Source organism: Callithrix jacchus, chromosome 7, assembly GCF_049354715.1.
Source record: "Callithrix jacchus isolate 240 chromosome 7, calJac240_pri, whole genome shotgun sequence".
Lineage (NCBI taxonomy): Eukaryota > Metazoa > Chordata > Mammalia > Primates > Cebidae > Callithrix > Callithrix jacchus.
Genome location: NC_133508.1, coordinates 109,798,957 through 109,820,553, shown reverse-complemented (window position 1 = coordinate 109,820,553; position 21,597 = coordinate 109,798,957). Strand labels below are relative to the sequence as shown.

Sequence of the window (21,597 nt, the reverse complement as noted above, 5' to 3'; positions counted from 1 at the left end):
GTAATTGGTATTGGTATTTTCTACTTTTTAAAGTTACTCAGAATATTCAATTAATTGTTTTCAATCACAATACATAGCAAAGTCTGTACCTATTTTAAGAAAATTGTTTAAGTATTTCTCTGTAAAAGAACCATTTTTAAGGTTTTAAAAATTTGAAAATTGAGAACTATTTATTTTTCTGAGTACAAATAGGAAAAATTCTACTGAGCTTCTCTCTAATGCTTTCTCTGACATGAAAAGTCTTCCTTATTATTAAAATAAGCTTTAAAAATTCTAGTCCACATTATTAAACACCTTTCTTGTGTATATGAGAAAACTAGCCTAGTAGAGCTTTGGGTTCACAGATTCTTTCAGTTATATTTGTTGTAGAAGGGTGGATTACATTCAAAGTATAATTGTTTATAGGCTTTGCTGTGATATGAAATCCTTGTTCCTGTTAAGAATCAAACTTTAAAAAGTATATTTAAAGATTATGCATACCACATGCAAACTTTCTGTTGCTATGATTTAAAAGCAATAAGACACAGTGAAACAAACAGAAGTGGAGAGGTTTTAATATTGAGTACTTTATTCCACTCTGTTTTCAAATAGGTTTTGATTGCCAGGCACTACCCAAAGAGTATAGTAACACAATGTAGGAAAATGGAGACTAAGTTTCTGTCTTTGAGGAATTTACAGTTTATTAAGGGATACAGACAAATCGGACAGAAAAGAAAAGAAAAAAGAATGAAGGAGAGAAAGAGAGAAAAAGAACGAAAGAAAAAGGAAGGAAGGAAAAAGAAAGGAAGAAAGAAAATCCAAGTTTGATATGATAAATCATAGGGATGATGCTTGTTTGGGTTGCAGACACAACACAGGTTGTTCAGTTAAATTTTAATTGCAGATAAAAAAACAGTTTTTTAGTGCAAGTGTGTCTCAAATATTATATAGGAAATATATAAATATGCTAAATCAGGCAATCTTAGTGCATGTAAGAAAGGGATCCAATCAAAACTTCTTATATCAAGGATCCTTCACCAAAGACATAATGTTCTAATTGAAGAGGAGGTTAGCCAAGTGGTAAGTGGGGAATGTAGGTACAGGGAAGAGTACATGCAAATATAACATCATGTCATGATCTTCGTGTTTGTCCCCCCAAACCCCAAAGTCATATATCGAAATCCTAACCTCAGTGAGGTAGGACCTTTAGGAAGTGGTTATGTCATGAGGGCTCCACTCTTAAGAATGAGATTAGTGTCTTTATAAAGGAATCCCCAAAGAGACCCCTCACCACTTCCACCATGTGAACATACAAAGAGAAGGTGCAATTTCTGATACAGAAAGTGGGCCCTCATCAGACACCATATCTGCCAGTGCCTTGATCTTGAACTTTATAACCTCCAGAACTGTGCAAAATAGATTCTGGCAATTTATAACTTCTTAGTATGTTATTAAAGCAGTCTAAATGAACTAAGGCAGACCAGGAGGTAAAAAAGGGTAGACTGCATTTGGAGGACTACACTATGTGCAGTAGGTGTATAAGGAGAGGGGCAAAACAGGATATTAGAGTTATGCTGGGGCTCAGCCATGTGTGGAATCTTAACTATGGTGAGGACATTTTAATTTCTAGGCATATGATATTTTCTCTGATTTCTTGCTAGTATTATTACTTGGGTTACAGTTGGGAGTATAGGTTTAATTTGAGAGGGTCAGAAAAAGTTTTGGAGTCAATAAGGAAAATATACTTGAGAAACGGTGATTGTGTAAAGAGGAGAGGTGGCAGCAGAGTCAAAAAAGACAGAATTGTGCAAATTCAGGATCTATTTAAGGTTTAGTATCAATAGGACTTTATAATTGATCAGATGGGAGTAATGAAGTAGAGGGAAAAGTCAAAGACAACACCTGAATTTCTAAATTCTTATATAGAATAGGCAAGTTTGAAACTCTCTTAGCCAGGCAATATGCAGTTGATTCTTTTTTTTTTTTTTTTTTTTTTTTGAGACGGAGTTTCGCTCTTGTTACCAAGGCTGGAGTGCAATGGCGCGATCTCGGCTCACTGCAACCTCCTCCTCCTGGGTTCAGGCAGGTTTCCTGCCTCAGCCTCCTGAGTAGCTGGGATTACAGGCACGCGCCACCATGCCCAGCTAATTTTTTGTATTTTGAGTAGAGACGGGGTTTCACCACATTGACCAGGATGGTCTCGATGTCTTGACCTCGTGATCCACCTGCCTCAGCTTCCCTGCAGTTGATTCTTAAATAACACAAAGGTTAGGGATGCAAACCTCCTCCTACAGTTGAAAATTCATGTTTGACTTTTGACTCCCCAAAAACTTAACCAACAATAACCTACTGTTGATCAAAAGCCTTATGGTAAAAATGAACAGTAATGAACACATTTTTTGTGTATATGTGTATTATACTGCATTCTTAAAGAAAAAGAAAATGTTGTGAAGAAAATCACAAGAAAGAGAAAATATATCTACTCTTCATTAAGTGGAAGTGGATCTTCAGAAAGGTCTTCATCCTTGTCTTCATGTTGAGTAGACTGAGGAAGAGAAAGAAGAGGAAGTGTTGATCTTGCTGTCTCAGGGGTGGCAGAGGTAGATAAAGTGATGGAAATGGAAAGGGAGGCAGAAGAGGGAGACATACTTAGTAAAATTTTTATTCAAAAAAGCCATATGTAAGTGGACCTGCCCATTTAAAATTCATGTTGTTTAAGGATCAACTGTGGTATGAAATATATGCTGGAGGCAGTGGCAGTGTGATGGGGAGAGGTTTAGAGAGTATTAGGAACATAAGCAACATCCAAGAGCAAATTTTTAACAGGGTGTTTGTTATATTCCCAGAAGAGGCATATTGATTTTAGCAATAGACTGGGAGTATTGGTTGTTCATAGATAGATGCTCCTCAAAGTGTTATTGCTGAAGACATGCATCAAAATCGTCAAGGGTTTATGATACAATTCCTGGACCCCAACTAAAAGTACTAAATCTAACTTTATCGCAAACAACCAGATGGTTCTTGCACACACTGAAGTTTAATTATTCCTGATAGAGATGATAGATGAAGGGCTGTACCTAGATAGTATCACTGAGGGATAATATAGTGTGACAAAGATACATAGTTCAGATGATGTGGAGTACTACCAAATGACATTGAGTTCCTAGGGAAACTGAGAAGAAGCTACCTATGAAATCACACACACACACACACATACACAACATAAGGATGGTATCAGGGTACCTAAGATTATAGGGTTTCAGATTTACATGTTTTAAATGAAAGGTCATAAAATAACTGTGCTGAATGTATGTATCTTTATGATGTTCTCGACTACATAATTCAGTGGCTGATTGCTTAACCCCTATATCTCCAGTGCCTAACACATAAGATGTATTCCTCAATTTTTGGTTTAATAAAAAATATATATATTTAAACTGCGGTAATGGCAAACTGTGTAACTTGCCATAAATGACATTATTTCAACTAGAATTTATTTTGAGGGAGAGGATACATTTTAAAAATAACTGTAAACCTTTCTATTAAATATTTGAGATAAATGTTTTCCACTTTACATTTTGTTCACACATAAGTATTATCCAAGAAAAATTTTTTATTTTAAATATACATATTTGGAGTTAGATTCCAATAGCATTTGGACTGGCTAAAATTGTCATATGTTCTCACTAAAATGGAACTGTTTAGCTTTTATTCAATACAACAAGAAATTATTTAATAATATGCTAATACTATCAAAATGATTTATCTCTACTTATTATTTCCTCAGTGTAATAAGTCTCTACATTGGAGATAAGTGTAGCAGCATTTCAGATATGTGTTAGATGAGTTGGCATATATAACCCAAGGCTTTATATTTTAAAACACTTACAGGAATCAATTTTTAAAGGATAAAAAAAAAGATTAAAGAAAAAGGCATAAAATGGCTCTATACATTGTATCTCTGTCAGTATATTAATGCACCTGGCTTTTCAGCATCCCCCGTTTCAATTTTGATTTGGTCACTCAGTGCTGTTTAATGCACCACTTCCATTTTTAAATTCCCTCTTGCTTTTCCATTGCCCAGTAAAAGTTTAATTTGTATTTACCCCATTATTTAGCACATAAAATTGTAGCCTACAACAATGACATAAACATAAAGAGGCTATAAAATTATTGCAATAAATATTCTGGATATTGCAAGAAAAGACCTCCTGTGCTGAGAGGAATATTCATGTAAATGAAACTTCCCTATATATTAGTATTTTAGTCAAAAGAAATGACTTCCCCCCCTCAGGTGAACAGTCTGAATCTGCATTTAAATGGAAAGAAGAATTCTAATTCAGATTTCAACTACTGGAAGCAACAAAAAAGGAATCAGGTGTAGGCTGAAAAGTCTCTTTAATGTTATATTAAACCATACATACCTGAAAATTCAGATCTAATCAAGTACATCATATTAATTCTCTCGATGAGATTTCTAGTTGATATTTAATTCAGTCTTACACACTCCTAAGAATAAAGTGCTTAAAAATATTAATTCTAATCTCATTTTTATACACTTATTTTAGATGTCAGTGTATGAAGAAAAATAATGTGTCTTTTAAAGTAACCTTATATATGAATCTTCATTTCATGTGTAATTTTTCATAACACTGTACACTCCTCTAGAAACCTATAAAATAATAAAAATAAAAAACCTCATGTGAAGAGCCTTATATAAAAAGATGCCATTTATGTTTATGTTATCAATATGCTTTCTTCTATCTGAAACCAGCTATCAATTTAGAAATTATCCCTAACTCACGAAACTTCTACAAGTATGTAAGTCCCATGAAAGTTGAGCTACTTTCTTTTTTTACCACCTTATATCTTGTTCCAAAAAGAGAATATTGTAACTTAAGCACTGTGTATGATAGAATAAATGAATCAATTAAATTGCTCAGTATTTTTCCAGAACAGTCCCAGAAAATCTAGCTCAGAATGTTCCTAGAATTCAAAATTTTAAAATTAACACTGAGTCTAGTAAATCATTATGTATCACAATTCAGAAGTAAGAAAAAAACCTTTTAAAAATAGTTGATTGGCTGTGTGTCTTTCTCTCACAGAATTGAAAGTGCCTCCCTTGGCAGAGGCAACATTTTGTAGAACTCCATATTTTTCACAACGTGCTGAGTCCATAGCATAGTGCTCAGTATTTCTTGATTGAATCACATTTGACATTAGTGACAGCCTCTTCTGGGGTCTCACTTTTATAATAACATCCATAATTACATTTTCACAATCTTTGAACAGGCTGTCCTTTCTCCCTGAAATATGCCCCACTATTCTTCACTTGGTTAATGCCTAATCAAGCCACATTAACACTGCATCCTTTGGCAGAGACCATCCTTAAATGTTATTCTCTATTTTCACAGTGTAGATTTGCTAGGAAGTGTAGACTTGTGGGGAAGAATATACTCATCCAGCTTCTATATTTCCTAGTCCACTTGCATCTGTGAAGCACCTTGGTTTCTTCATATACACAGTAGCTCAACTTACATGGAGCTTACATATTTCTAGAAGTTTTATGAGTTGGGGATAATTTCTAATCAATTAATAGATGGTTTGAGTTAGAAGTAAACATGTTGATAGTGAGCCCACATAGCCAAGTCAATTCTAAGCAAAAAACAAAGCTGGAGGCATCACACTACCTGACTTTAAACTATATTACAAGGCTACAGTAACCAAAGCAGCATGGTACTGGTACCAAAACAGAGATATAGACCAATGGAACAGAACAGAGGCCTTGGAGGCAATGCCACACTTCTACAACCATCTGATCTTTGACAAACCTCACAAAAACAAGCAATGGGAAAAGGATTTCCTATTTAATAAATGGTGTTGGGGAAAATGGCCAGCCATGTGCAGAAAGCAGAAACTGGACCCCTTACTGACACCTTACATTAAAATTAACTAGATGGATTAAAGACTTAAACATAAGACCTAACACCATAAAAACCCTGGAAGAAAATCTAGGCAAAACCATTCAGGACATAGGCATAGGCAAGGACTTCATGACTAAAACACCAAAAACATTGGCAACAAAAGTCAAAATAGACAAATGGGACCTAATTAAACTCCAGAGCTTCTGTACAGCAAAAGAAACAATCATTAGAGTGAGCCAGCAACCAACAGAATGGTAAAAAATTTTTGCAGTTTACCCATCTGACAAAGGGCTAATAACCAGAATCTAAAAAGAGCTAAAACAGATTTACCAGAATAAAACAAACAAGCCCATTCAAAAGTGGGCAAAGGATATGAACAGACACTTTGCAGAAGAAGACATATATGAAACCAACAAACATGAAAAAATGCTCATCATCACTGGTCATTAGAGAAATGCAAATCAAAACCACATTGAGATACCATCTCACACCAGATAGAATGGTGATCATTAAAAAATCTGGAGACAACAGATGCTGGAGAGATGTGGAGAAATAGGAACATGTTTACATTGTTGGGAGTGTAAATTAGTTCAACCTTTGTGGAAGACAGTGTGGCGATTTCTCAAGGACCTAGATATAGAAATTCCATTTGACCCAGCAATTCCATTACTGGGTATATATCCAAAGGATTATAAATTGTTCTATTATAAGGACACATGCACAAGAATGTTCATTGAGGCACTGTTTACAATAGCAAAGACTTGGAACCAACCCAAATACCCATTGATGACAGACTGACAGGGAAAATGGGGTACATATACACCATGGAATACTATGCAGCTATGAAAAATGATGAGTTCGTGTCCTTTGTAGGGACATGGATGAACCTGGAAACCATCATTCTCAGCAAACTGACACAAGAACAGAAAATCAAACACCACATGTTCTCACTCATAGGCAGGTGTTGAACAATGAGAACACATGGACACAGGGAGGGTAGCGTCACACACTGAGGTCTGTCAGGGGGAACTAGGTGAGAGACAGCAGTGGGTGGGGAGTTGGGGAGGGATAACATGGGGAGAAATGCCAGATATAGGTGATGGGGAGGAAGGCAGCAAACCACATTGCCATGTATGTACCTGTGAAACAATCCTGCATGTTCTTCTGTTCTTCACATATACCCCAAAACCTAAAACACAATTAAATATATATATATATATAGACAGATAGATAGATAGATATAGATATGTCGCTTCTCAGGTGAAGTGATTATAAGTGGGTGTCTTCCCCTCTCCTCTTTCCCTATCTATAGGCTGGATTCAGAGGAGTTGAGCTTTTGGGAAATAGCCTGGCCATAACACAGAAGGAACTTGGATTTCATTTGAGTATGATCTTCCAATCAGAAAATACTAATGATAATTTATGTGTTCAAAGGTAAATGTTTATTGTGTAAAGTCATTATATATATTGCTGTTGTCATTATAGCAGCTAGTGTTACCTTAACAGATACACATCCTATCTTAGGAACATATTCTAAATCCCACCTATCAAAGGAGATTTAAGTACATGAAACAAACAGACTCCTGACCAGAGTGTTAATCTAGAAGGACATTGCACATAACTGGAATCATATCAATTGGAAGGAAATCTCCTCTCATGGAGAGTACTATATGTAAGTGGAACGAATTCCTCCAAAAGCTGCTTTGTGTGCGGGCAAAGGGATGCTACAGACATTGTGCACAAGTAGCAAAGGTTATTAAAGTGGACTGTAAGAATGATCTGATTAGTTACATTTTCCTGTTTTGCTGGGAAATGCAGATTTTGGGGTGAACTGAATTGCTCAACAATTGCAAAGCAGTGCAAAACAAAGCTCTCCTAAGCAGCCCTTTCCAAAGCAACCCTGTGTAGCACTCAGTCTTGATGAAGATTACATACTAAGTAAATATTTTACAATCACTGCCAAATTTTTAGCCTGCCAAAGCATTCATTCACCTATGTTGGACCTTAGTTTAGATATTCTGTATGCTACAACTGTCATAATACTACTATATGTATAGATATGTGCATCTTCTGTGTAAAACAAATTTATAATCAGCATATAGCATAGTTTATGGAACCTAGTGTGTCCTGAAATATATGTTTATTGATTAATGAAAATATGGGGATCTATTTGACTGTTGTAAAGGTATGTATACTCTCATGATTGTGGAGTTTCCTAGCCCATATCTTGTCAATTGTCACAACAGTCATCATATTACACATCTGAAAAGGCCTATATAAGCATCAAAATTATTTTTGTACCTGAATTTAGAGAACACATTTTTCTACAACCAAGAGAGTAACTATGGTTGATTTTAGTGTCATCAGGACACTAAATGATATCTATCTATTATCTATCTATCTGTCTATCTATTATCTATATAGCTGTCTAACTATTTAGAGACAGGGTCTTGCCATGTTGCCCAGGCAGGACTGCAACTCCTGGGCTCAAGTGATTCTCCCACTTCAGCCTCAAGTGTCGCTGGGACAACAGGTGTGCACCATTGGGCCCAGCCTACTATATGTTAGTTAATTAATAAAAAGGGACACAAGTACACATGTTCATAACTAAAGAAATAAAGCAAAGAAAGGATACAAATTGGAATTAAAGTAAATAGAAAGTGTTATTTACTTAAAGTAGTAGACTGCAGTAGGAAGCAATGCCATATAGGGCTTAATGATCTGGTCTTTACAGCAATAGATAGACATTTTATGGTACCCTGGCTCTTGTTCTCTGTAGCCTTTAGAAAATTGTATACTTCCTCGGTTTATTCACTTTATAATAAGAATAATAGTACTTGTTTCCTAGTGCTTAATGAGATTAAAATGAGATAATTTAAGTTCTTGGCATACTGCATACTATCCTATAAATTATCAATACATTTTATCCATAAATAATCTCATTTACTGAAGATAATTTATGGACTTCCTACAAAACTTATGTTTAAATGATTTATGTATTTGAAATAAGTATATAAAACCCTTAGCCTTTTCCTCATAGTTATCATATATGAGTATATGTATACATATATATATAAATAAAAATGATATGTTTACAAAATGGATTTTTCTTGACCCTCACAATATATAAACTCATTTGCATAAACTTGCAAAATGCTTTCAAATTTCCGTTCTGGAGAAAATGAGAAATTAAGATAGCACATCTGTTACAGTGACCTGTGCTAAAATAGATGGGCTTCAGACTAGATTGCTAGCTCCACTTTTGCCACCAGTGCTAACCATATTTGAGCAAGTTATTTAACCTTCCAAAACCAGCTTGCTCCTCTAAAAATGGCAATCAAAGAAATAACTCTTCAAAATCTGGCTTAAAGCAAACACTGATATGAATGTTTTTAAAGTGTTTTCTGAATATAAAATGTCACATAAGCCTAAGCCATCATAAATAGCCTCAACTTTTAAGGGTGTATGTTTCCATTTCTAATTGCTATCTGCTACAGTGGTTATCAGAAAAAGCAGGTTGATTAATTGATTGATTGAGCACTTTGTTACATTAATCTAGAAGTGGGAAAATATAATTTTGTGTCTCACCTGAAAGACATTGACATCAAATCCTCTTCCACTTTACAGTGCAAAAGTGTGCTTATGTCAAAGTGCCTCATTTACAGGAAAAAACAGCTCCCTGGCAAAAAAGAGCAATGTAACATAATTACTCTTGGCTTGGACGCCTACTATTAGTTTATTCAATGACATTCCCAAATAGTGCTGGAAGAATTTGACAGGAAACATTTTTGTTAGAAAAAATTATCTTTCAGTTTTATGTATTATATAGACACAGAAAAAAAAATGAGTGGTGGAAATAAGCCTTCATTTAACTGTGACTACTTGCCACATAAATTCCTTAGATTTCATGTCTTTGATTCTATTTTGGGTTAAAGTGAGTGGTACACAATATAAAAATATTTTCCAAAATAAAATCAGAAACTGGCACAGTGGAGCTCTTCTGCTAGATTATATAGCTAGTTACTGACCCATTCCTATGTGGCAACTGAATGGTGTCTCATTTAAGGGAGGAGCAAGTGAGACCCGTAACACTCACATCTGGAAATGACCCAACATCTAGAGTATAGCATTACTCTCTGGAAATGATTCAATATCTAGAGTGTAAAACAAAATGACAATAAGCTATCTGAAGAATATGGTGACAGTTCTCAAAGGTAGAAAAATAATAAAATAAATGCATCAACATGAGATTCTTACAGCATTCCTGAGAAGCACATTGGACTGTTAACATAGAGGTTTGTGGTTCAAGCTTGTAAAGGGACAATATCTCTTTATGGAAGAAGTCCAAAATACTTAAATTTTTAGATTTGGAGGTCATGGAGCCATTGATTTAAATCTGGTTTTATGTCTTGCTAATTATGACTGTGGGCAATTAAATTAACTTGTCCAAGTCTCATTTCCTCATGTGTAAAAAGAGAATAATAATAGCACCTAACCCTTGAGTTATGGAAGTTGAATGATTGCATGATAAAACATTCTCACATGGATGGTATATCAATTAGTGCATTTTTGGTGGGGCCAGGAGATGCAAAACTTGCTTGGAAAAGCCTAATTGCAGGACTCTGAGAAGGACTTAAAAAGTAATGCAATAAACCTTAAGGAAATGGGATATGTGAGGGTACATAAGTTGGGACAATCTACTTGAAAGAATATACCTCAGGTCTTGCCCAGTAAATTGAAACTGCATATTGGTTCACTCTAGCAAACAGCAAAATTGTAAAACCTTAGAACTCAGGGATAGACCAATCAGTGCCTTTAGTTAATATATTCAGCCTTAGGCCCCAATGCTGACATGTCCACTATCCTCTCCAACATTTTTGTAGATGGCCTAAAACCAGAAATTGTGGATTTGGTATGTAAACAAAATATTGGATGGCAGATCACTCTATTACACAAACTTCAGCCTTTGGCTGAATGTACTGAAGAGAATTTAGATAGGACAAAACAACTCTCAAACTAAATTTACAGATTTCAAAATAAAGCAGATGAATGAAGAATTCCCACAGCCTTAAGAACCAGTAAAAATCCCCTGTTCAACAAGACCTTTACTAGGTTTGTAAGCAAAAAGGCAACTGAAACATTAATTGCTTCATCTTAATAAAAATAAGAAAAGAACCAAATAAGTTTCTAAATGTTATGAAAGGGACTCCAAGGGAGACTGTAGCACACAATTTCCAATGATTCTGTTAAACCATCAAAAAGAACCATCTCTAGTAATAGAGAGGCAGAAGCAAAACTTTCTAAATAGCATGAGTACTATTCTGTTCTACCACTATTTCTGTGACTTTATTATCTTATGAATCTTCAGACTACTGGAGCGTTAACATTTTCAAATACTCCTAGGCTGTCCCCATCACTCAGCGTGTGACAATAACTCTCAGCCTTCCCATGAGTCAATATTCATTCTTCCTTTGTGATAACATCCAAACAAATTTATTATTGAGCGATTCCTTTATGGTAGCTTTCAAATCCAGCGCCTTCTAGATGGACGGTTTCCTGAAATATCTGAAATCTCTTGTATGTGACACATGCATCATACACTAATAGTTCAAGAGGATGTTTATTTTTTTGTTCCTGGATACTTAACCCAATCAGAACTTGAAGCACTGCTTGAGGCTCCTGGTACCTTCTAAACCAAGGAATATACTGATATCTTGAAATTATGAGGTACTGATCCCATCTAAGTAATAAATTATTTATCTAATCATCTTCCCAGTCTTGCCCAATATCCTTTGAAGGTTAAAACAAAAGATGGTCTGGATCTACTGTGGAATGTTTCGCTAAAAGTTATCTTTTTATTACTGCTACTAATCTTTGTAACACAACTGTGTTGCTCATTAAAAATATTCTCCTATGCATAGATACATGTTTGTGCAAGATTTGAGTATTGAAAACAAAATTGTGATCCACTATTTTACAGTGGTCTCAAAATCAAGTATCAGTTTGTTCTGAGTACTATCTAAATCCATTTATTTACTGTTGTGTACTTGTGCTATGTCCTTTTACTGTTCCTCAAGGTTTGAACAGTCACTATCTGTTGGCCCTGTCATAGAAAAATTGACAATATTCCAGGTCTATTATATATCAGTTATTTAGAGAAGCCCCCTCTACTTCTCTCAATCAAGACCCAAAGAGTATAAAATTTCATTATGAAATCTTTCTTTTACAATGTATAGATGATCTTCATTTAAACCTGAAAAGACAAAGATCTAAGATCATTTCCTTCTATTTATTGAAAGCATTAATCCAGAAAAAACATAAAGCCTCCAAGAGAAATTGCCATTCTACCAATGAAAGTTATTTTATCTCATGATATGTTCTACACATATCTGGCATTTTTCTAGGTCAACTCCAAAAGCTGAATCTGGAAATTTTTATGACTAGCTGGATATTTCAGGTAATGTATGTATTTTTTTTTTTTTGAAATTACATCTCAATTGTATTGAGATTGTATCCTTGAATCTTCTCTCAGGGAGAAAAAAAAAAAAACACTAAAAAGTCTTTGTTATGTTAAATAATGCCAATGTCAACAACTACCAACTTTAGGATTGCCTAATTATCACATATCCTTTTCATTTTTGACCATTGCTATTCTAGTCAGACACTGGATGTACTCTGACACAGTATATTTTCCTTAACCAAAAACTGTGGTAGCAAAACTGGTCTTGGCTCATCGTGATTATGTGCTCTGAGAATCAGATGGGGCCCTGAAATACCACAGCTATCCCACAGAGCCCCGTGTATTCAAAGTGCTTGGTCAAGGTGGTATAAACAAGGCATACTGACTTCAGCCATGTTAGGGTCTTCATCTCTAACTTTCAAGCACTTCTGCCACCTATAAAAACAGGATTGGGTTCTGATGGTTGAATAGAATCTGTGACTTGGCACAGGAGAGTGAGTTCCTAGTGAAAGGACTCTGACCCTGGACTCCACTTGTTCCTTGAGTGCAGGCCTAATAGAACAGCAGCTATTAAATGTGTTCAAGATCAGAGTGAGATGAAGGCATCTAGCGAACTGCTACTTTCATAGCTCATATGGATGAGCTGGGTTTTCGGCCAGCCTAGACTTCCAAAACTGAGCCAGCCTTAATCGGGCTTTGGCATTGTCTGATCTGTCTAGGCTCTCCCTTTGTCCTATGGTGTCCGGTATGGTGGCAGCCACATAAGAGTTGCACTAAGCATCCATCCTGAGACTGGTGACTGAGAAACCGACTCTTAAAAACCTAGCCAAGTGGATCACGAGGTCAAGAGATCGAGACCATCCTGGTCAACATAGTAGATTTAGTTATCGGGTCCCTATATAATTAATTGGCTTTCCTTTCTGTGCAGACTGCCATTAACAGAAAATAAGAAATTCCCAGTTAATTGGCTTATCTCCTATGAAATTTTGTTGCCTTCCCTTTTTATGTATCACTATGCAGTGTTATTATCCTAAATACAGCAATTCTTCCTCTACCTAAGGAGGTATTTTTACTCTACTTTAGGTAACTATCAAAGTCTTTTCTAAGCTTTTGAAAAATTCTTATAAAAACCTTGATGTAATTTTATTTGTTGATGCTACATACTTGAAAACACATTCTGAATATGTCATACATGCTATGGTAGCTCAGATCTACGAATTCAGCCCAAATGACTGAGTTGACCATTGTCACATGTGTTTACCATCCATTTGGTAAAACATTTATAAGCACACTGTTACCCTACCCTCTCACTAAACCCAGGAGAAATCCTAAGATTTAAAAGTAGATTATTTTAAATTAGGAAACTACAGTTTGGTCCAACATCTCCATACTCCTTTTTCCCACTCATTGACGTTTTTATTCAGTTGAGAAATATTTCCTGATCATCTACTTTCTATCAAAAAGCTTCAGAATATCTATGAAGGGGAACTTAGGTCTAAAGGACATTTAAGTCCTTTGTCTGCTCAGCAAGAAGACCAGTTGTACATAGGGGCTCTGCTTATTTGGGGTGGCTCAAAGTATATAATAGCAATCATGGGGAGATCATGGAGGTATTACATTGTACCTCCTTGTCATTCATCTTTGCCAACACTACATGCAATTCTCAATTAGGTTTAAAAAGGTGAGTGCAACAGAAGTGTTCCAGGCCCATGTGGCATTTTCTGTAGTGTTTTCAAGGCCCCAAGTTAGTTGCCACACCTGGAGACTTCCAAGATTTCCCTGACTTCCTAACCAGATATTGTCACCAAAGGGCTAGTCAATAAATAGTATTCAACCCATCTCTTAGCCTCACACCGTGCCCTATTAAAAGAGTCTGAATATAGACTACATTTATTTTTTCTGTAACCTGCTCAGGTTGCATTCTAGGAAAAATGCCAGGATTTGCTAATCTCTTGTTGCTATCCCTAGAAATATGCCCTCTATAACACCCTGGCTGCTTCCACCCAGCCTTTCCTATGCAGAGAACCTACACATATCTAAGAACATTTATTGAGGATATTTTTATAAATTAAAATCTTCTACTACTCTGTAGACTTGTTACTGATTTCTAAACTGAATTTTAGCTAACAAGAAATATTCACTGTATGTTAGAAATCAACTCTATGAAAGTAATTAGAAAGTGGTTTTGACTTTAAAAAGTAGTACATTATTTTACAAATTCACATTACATTAATTCTAAATAAAAGGGAATGAAAGAGTTTTTTATGAATCAAACATTAATTTAGAAAACTCTACATGTACTTAAATAAGAGTTTATAAGTGTTTGATCTTAAATCAATGACAGAATCCAAACAAAGCCTTCATTTAAAACTGAGAGGTGAGATCTGAGGCCTAAAATATTTATTTATAAAATACATCTTAAAAATCATCTGATGAAAGGAGTTGAAGAACATCATGAACTAAGCCTACAGTTGGATATATGACATCCCAGGAACATGGTAGGAACTTATAAAAAATAACTTAGTCATGTAGTTGGTATAGTTTTAATGGATCCTTATTAATTCTACTATTTAATAAAGGGAAAATATATTCATTTCAGCTCTAAATCTATATAATCAGGAAATGATTGTGGTTACATTTTGTTTTATCCTGGTGAAGCATCTCTACACCAAGTATTCCACACCATAGGAATATTTTTCCTGTCATTTACTGAGTGATAAATTGCTAAGCAACTCAGATTGATCTCCATTCACCACCCAAAGTGTTACTAAAATCATTATTGTAAGCATACATGTAGGAATTTAATGTTTTCCTTTGAAGGTTAAATCAAAAGTAGTTCTGATGTTTCCTAGTAAAGGAAATGGAGGAACTTCAGCTATCTCACAATGTAAGACAGCAGAGACTTCAGTTTATTCTTAGTCTTCTAAGATCATCAGAGAAAATGGAAACGGAATGAGGGATAGATAAATTCTGTTTACTTGTGTTCAAAATTGTGGTTTGGGAGTTCAATATGTACAGTTACATGCCAAAATGAGTAAGAGAGCATTTAAACCACAATATGTTTGATAGAAGGGAAATGCCTCATTTTTCCTACTTTTTCTGAGAGACCACTGAGCTGGATTTTCATAGTTTTTTCTAGTTCAGCATAACATTATTCATATGTAAATTATTCTGATATAAAAAAAAAAAAACAAAAAGATTAGAAAAGACCTCTTTTTGCCCCAGGGAATAGGATAACTCTAAATGTTTATACTTGATTCTATTTCTTCTCTTTTATTTCAAAACTAGGTAGTAGCCACATTGGTATTTAGTCATCCAATCATACTGCACAAATAGCTTTATGGGAATAGATAGTTTAAAAACCTCACCATTTATAAATACATTTTCACCTACAGATATATTTACAAAAATGCATACTTACAGTCAATGATCCTAAATCTGCACATGACTAAATTCCACAGTTGCCCACAGTGTGTGTTTTCTCACTTACATACATATCTATATTTTATAATAAATCATAAGGACCAATTTATAAACTTTTCTAGTAGATGCTACATATTTTTTTTAAATGTATGCTAGACTATTATTGCCTTTCATTTGAGAGGGAAGATTCCTTTTACTCTAAGAAAATGGGCTTCTTTAGGTTGAACATTATCATTATTTTCTGTTCATTTAGATTTAACTGTAAGAAACTTTACACAAACACATGCCTGTTTGCTCCTAAACATCACTGTCAAATTATAATTCTAAATAAAACTTCCCTCCCTGATGGATTAGTCCAGATGTGTCCCAAACCTGTCACACACCAGAAAAGGTTAAAGATCATGTAATTTCTGTGTTGGACCCTCTGTCAAGTCATGTTTACTGTCACTGAAAGGTTAGGCTAGAGAAGAAAAAACTCAGGTTGATGAACGGTGCTGAATGCATGTCAATGAAATGAAAGAGATGGTGTGTTTTCACCAGTAATAAGCCACCCAGGTTTTGCCCTGTCACTTTTAGTGTCCTAAAGCACATCGTATTTATATCTGGATCCTGAACACACTAAGGCACTGGGACTGTAGAAACCAACAATTCATTAATATATCTTGTTTGAAGATGTGGATATTTTCTTTTGTTGAGGTCTAGCTCATTTCCCTGGATATTACCATCTCCAAACCTTTTAAAATAAACAGCTACAATTATGTTGGGCTCTTTTGTAAGAAAATGGTAGTAGGAGGGAAAAGTGAAAACAGAAACAACAAAATTGGTTTTATTATTATTTACATATATAATAAATGTGCTATTATATAGAGATTTTCAAATACAGACCAAAATAATTTTTCAGCCCTTTATTCCATGGTTAAGAATGTTTGCAAAACAATGGAAAAAATACTCAGAATATGCAAACTATACAGTGAAATGGTGAATTTTAAACTACAGGTCTCCAACTAAGCCGAGACTATTCTTGCATGATGGAAGAGAAACCAGATTATGATGTTGGTAATCTTCACAGTCTTAAAAAAATCTTACACTGTATCAAAATAGGTGCAGGTAATTGGGCCCGAGAGAAAGTATACTTTTTAAAGATTTTAGAATTGATTTGAATTCTGTCTGAATGACTGACCATTACAACAATTAATAGTATAGTGCAGCAAAGTGCACTTCTTTCTTTCTGCCTTCTAAAGACATGTGGTTTCCTTTTATGTGCCTGTCCTGAAGGGCATTATGCTTTTTCTCTTTACACTCTTCCTGGAATTTCAAAGACTCTTCTTATGTCAAATATCATTGTATAGATAACACTCGGTTTTATTTACTTATGCTTTGACCTTTCTCTTGAATTCACTAGACTGTATACTTTTCAAAAAGGTGTTGTATTTACCGAAGTACAGTACCGTACACAGTTCCAGGGGTAAGATGACCTCTGAGTAGGGAACAAATTTTCAGTCAGGGTTATGTGAAGAGTTAAAGAAAATTAAAAAAGGAAGGCATAATTATGACAAAAATTTCATCTGGGAACCAAGGATGGTTAGAACAGAGCAGGAATTTGGGCTGCCTGGGTGTGATAAGCAGGACTTCTAGTTATATACCAACAGTCAGGAGGAAGACAGAGAAGGAACAGGGCCTTTCAAAGTTACTGCTGACAGGAGAGAATGGGGTTATCTCATGCCACCCAATCTTAGGAAGTGGAAAGCATAGCTAATTTGTTAGGATTGTGAGAAAACTGGATTTAAATTGAATGTGCATTTTCTTTCTTGTAGGTGAGGAGTGGTACTTCAAAAGTATTTAAGTGACTTATAAAATTAAAAAATACTACTAAGTCTTACAGTAAAGTTCTAATACAGTATATTTGACTTGAATGCCAGTTTAATTTCCTGTCACATGTAAGTGGTTCTCAAATTACAGTTGCAGGACCAATAGCAGCAACATCACGTAGGAAGCTGTGAGACATGCAAATTGTCAGGCCACAGCACAGACCTAATCAGAAGGTCTAGGAGCATAACACAAGAATCTATTTTTCCAACAAGCTAATCTGGTGAATCTGATGTATGCTAAGGTCTAAACTGACTGCTATACACCATCCTGCAGCAAATATTCATTGACAGCCTCAAGATATTTAGGGCACAGAGATAAATAAAACAGGGGCTCTGCCCTCATGCTACAAAATATGGGGATTTAAAGGAGGAGAATATAAAATATACTTTTAACAATTTCTTTCATTAGAGTGGTTCATTACAGTGGTTCATTTCATTACAGATAGTGACAGAAGGAAGTTCTGGGCAGAAGATTGTGGTTCCCCAGCAAACCCCCACCCTCAGGCCTGGAACCTTGGCCCAAGGTGAGAACATACATTCTTGTTTTCCCTCTGAAATGCTGCCTTTTCCAAAACCACCCATGGTCCACCCTGCCCCTGCAACCTGTGCCCATAAATACCTCAGGCTCCATCAGCAGAGGGAGGAGAAGAGGAGAAGCAGCTGGACATTTAAGACTACAGTTGGACGTTAGAGAGAATCAGCTTGACTTCACAGGGATGGCTTAATGGCATAACTTCAGAAGTTTACCCAGAGCTCTGCCCACTTTCCAACTCCCCTTCTCTCTCACTCTGAAAGCCACTTTCTTTGACAATAAAAGCCGCTGCATTTACCGTCTCCAATTTGTTCGTATGATCTCATTCCTCCTGGATGCCAGACAAGAACTTGAGTATGGGTGCAAAAGGCTGTCATACTAACCCTCCATCGAGCTGTCAACACTTAAGCCATCTGTGTATAGCAAAGCTAAATGAGCACTAACTGTAACACTCCTTCTGGGGCTTCAAGGACCACAGGCAAACCCGTAGATGCTGCTGTGGGCCCGGTACATAATTAATTCCTGCCAGTGCCCAAAGCTATCACCTAGGCTCCTGCATCCCCACACTTTCATGGTCCCTCCTGTGAGGGGTTGAGTGAAGCAGGTTCGAGTGAGCATAGTGCCAGCACCTATGCACTCAAGTTCCCACCCACGAAGGGGTCAGGGAATATTTCCTGCTTCATGTACTATGTACCAATCCTGTTAGGAAAGTAATCTTCTTGTTCCATTTGATAGATGAAGAAACTGAAATGCAATGACCAATTAAAAGTTACCAAAATTTATATAACTAATAACAGGAATCAGAGTTTTTCCTTTTTGTTTCATATGGGCTTAGGTAGTGATATGGTTTGGCTGTGTTCCCTCCCAAACCTCATCTTGAATTGTGACTCTGACAATTCCCACTTGTCATGAGAGGAACCCAGTGGGAAGTGGCTGAATTATGGGGGCAGGTCTTTCCTGCACTGTTCTTATGACAGTGAATGGGCCTGATGACATCTGATGGTTTTAAAAATAGGAGTTTCCCGGCACAAGCTCTCCACATAAGATGTTACTTACTCCTCCTTGCCTTCCACCATGATTGTGAGGCTTCCCAGGTCATGTGGAACTGTAAGTCCAATAAACCTCTTTCTTTTGTAAATTGCCCAGATTTGAGTATGTCTTTATCAGCAGCATGAAAATAGACTAATACAGTAAATTGGGACACTGATGAAAAGATACCCAGAAATGTGGAAGTGACTTTGGAACTAGGTAACAAGCAGAGGTTGAAACAGTTTGGACGACTCAGAAGAAAATGTGGGAAAGTTGGGAACTTCCTAGAAACTCGTTGAATGGGTTTGACAAAAACGCTGATAGTGATATGAACAATAAGGTCCAGGTTGAGGGGGTCACAAACAGAGATGAGAACTTAATGGGAACTGGAGCAAACTACTCTTGTTATGTTTAGCAAAGAGACTGGCAGAAATTTTGCCCCTGCCCTAGAGATCTGTGGAACTTTTAATTTGAGAAAGATGATTTAGAGTATCTAGTAGAAGAAATTCTAAGCAGCAAAGCATTCAAGAGGTGGTTTGGGTGCTGTTAAAGGCATTCAGTTTTACAAGGAGCAAAGCATAAACATTTGGAAAATTGTAGCCTGACAATATGATAAGAAAAGAAAATCCCATTTTCTGAGGAGAAATTCAAGCCCTCTGCAGAAATTTGCATAAGTAATGAGGAGTTAAATGTTAATCCCCAAGACAATGCAAAAAATGTCTGCAGGCCATATTAGACTTGAAGGGCTGTCTTCAAGGCAGCCCTTCCCATCACAGACCCAGAGGCCTATGAGGAACAAGTGGTTTAGTGGGCAGGGCCCAGGGTACCCGTGTTATGTGCAACATAGAAATTTGGTGCCCAGTGTCCCAGCCACTCCAGCCATAGCTGAAAGGGTCCAACATAGAGCTCAGGTTGTGACATCAGAGGGTGTAAGCCCTAAACCTTGGCAGCTTCCATGTGGTGTTGAGCCTGTGGGTGCACAGAAGTCAAGAATTGAGGTTTGGGAACCTACACCTAGATTTCAGAGAAGGTGTAGAAATGTGTGGATGTCTAGGCAGAAGTTTGCTGTGGGGGCAGGCTGTCATGGAAGACCCCTGCTAGGGCAGTGCAGAAGGGAAATGTGGGGTCAGAGCTCCCACACACAAGCCCTACTGGGGTATACCCTGGTGGAGCTGTGAGAAGAAGGCCATTGTCCTCCAGACCCCAGAATGGTAAATCCACCAACAGCTTGCATTTTACACCTGGAAAAGTCACAGACACTCAACAGCAGCCTGTGAAAGTAGCTGGGAGGGAGGCTGTACCCTGCAGAGCCACGGGGTAGAGCTGGCTGAGACTATGGAACCTGCCTCTTGTATCAGTGTGACCCAGATGCAAGAAATATAGTCAAAGAAGATCAAAAAGCTTTAGGATTTGACTGTCATTCTAGATTTTGGACTTGCATGGGTCCTGTAGCCCCTTTGTTTTGTTCAATTTCTCCATTTGGAAAGGCTGTATTTACCCAATTCAGTACCCCCATTGTTTCTAGGAAGTAACTAACTTGCTTTTGATTTTACAGGATCATAGGTCATAGGTTGAACGAACTTGCCTTGTTTCAGATGTTGGACTGTCGACTTTAGAGTTAATGGTGAAATGAGTTAAGAAGTTGGGGCTGGGCACGGTGGCTCACGCCTATAATCCCAGCACTTTGGGAGGCCGAGGCGGGTGGATCATGAAGTCAAGAGATTGAGACCATCCTGGTCAACAAGGTGAAACCCCGTCTCTACTAAAAATACAAAAATTAGCTGGGCATGGTGGTGCCAGCCTGTAGTACCAGCTACTTGGGAGGCCGAGGCAGGAGAATTGCTTGAACTCAGAAGGCGGAGGTTGCAGTGAGCTGAGATCGTGCCATTGCCCTCCAGTCTGGGTAACAACAGCGAAACTCCATGTCAAAAAAAAAAAAAAAAAAAAAAAAAAGAATTTGGAAGACTGTAGGCATGATTGGTTTGGAAATGTGAAGACATGAGATTTAGGAGGAGTGGAATGATATGGTTTGGCTCTGTGTCTCCAGTCAAATCTCATCTGGAATTGTAATTCCGACAAGTTTCATGCGTCATAGGAGGAGCCCAGTGGGAGGTGACTGACTTTTGTGGCCAGTATTTCATGTGCTGTTCTCAAGATAGTAAGTCTCATGAGATCTGATAGTTTTAAAAATAGAAGTTTCCCTGCACAAGCTCTCTTTACCTGCTGTCATCCACATACAATATGACTTGCTCTTTCTTGCCTTTGACCACGATTGTGAGGTATCCAAGACCATGTGGAACTGTAAGTCCAATAAACCTCCTTCTTTTGTAAATTGCCCAGTTTCAAGTATGTCTTTGTCAGCAGCATGAAAATGGACTATCA

General features: G+C 36.7%; 1 long non-coding RNA gene across 1 annotated transcript in view; it reads right to left on the bottom strand.

Annotated features, from left to right (window-relative positions):
* Nucleotides 1-538: 538 nt before the first annotated feature.
* Nucleotides 539-21,597, bottom strand: part of LOC103794507 (uncharacterized) — a 215,264-nt gene continuing 194,205 nt past the window's right edge. The window contains exons 4-6 of the long non-coding RNA XR_013520179.1: nucleotides 9,492-9,582; nucleotides 7,043-7,092; nucleotides 539-2,524 (exon numbers count right to left, since the gene is read on the bottom strand). This is a non-coding gene — a long non-coding RNA (uncharacterized LOC103794507). The remainder of the gene's footprint in view (nucleotides 2,525-7,042; nucleotides 7,093-9,491; nucleotides 9,583-21,597) is intronic.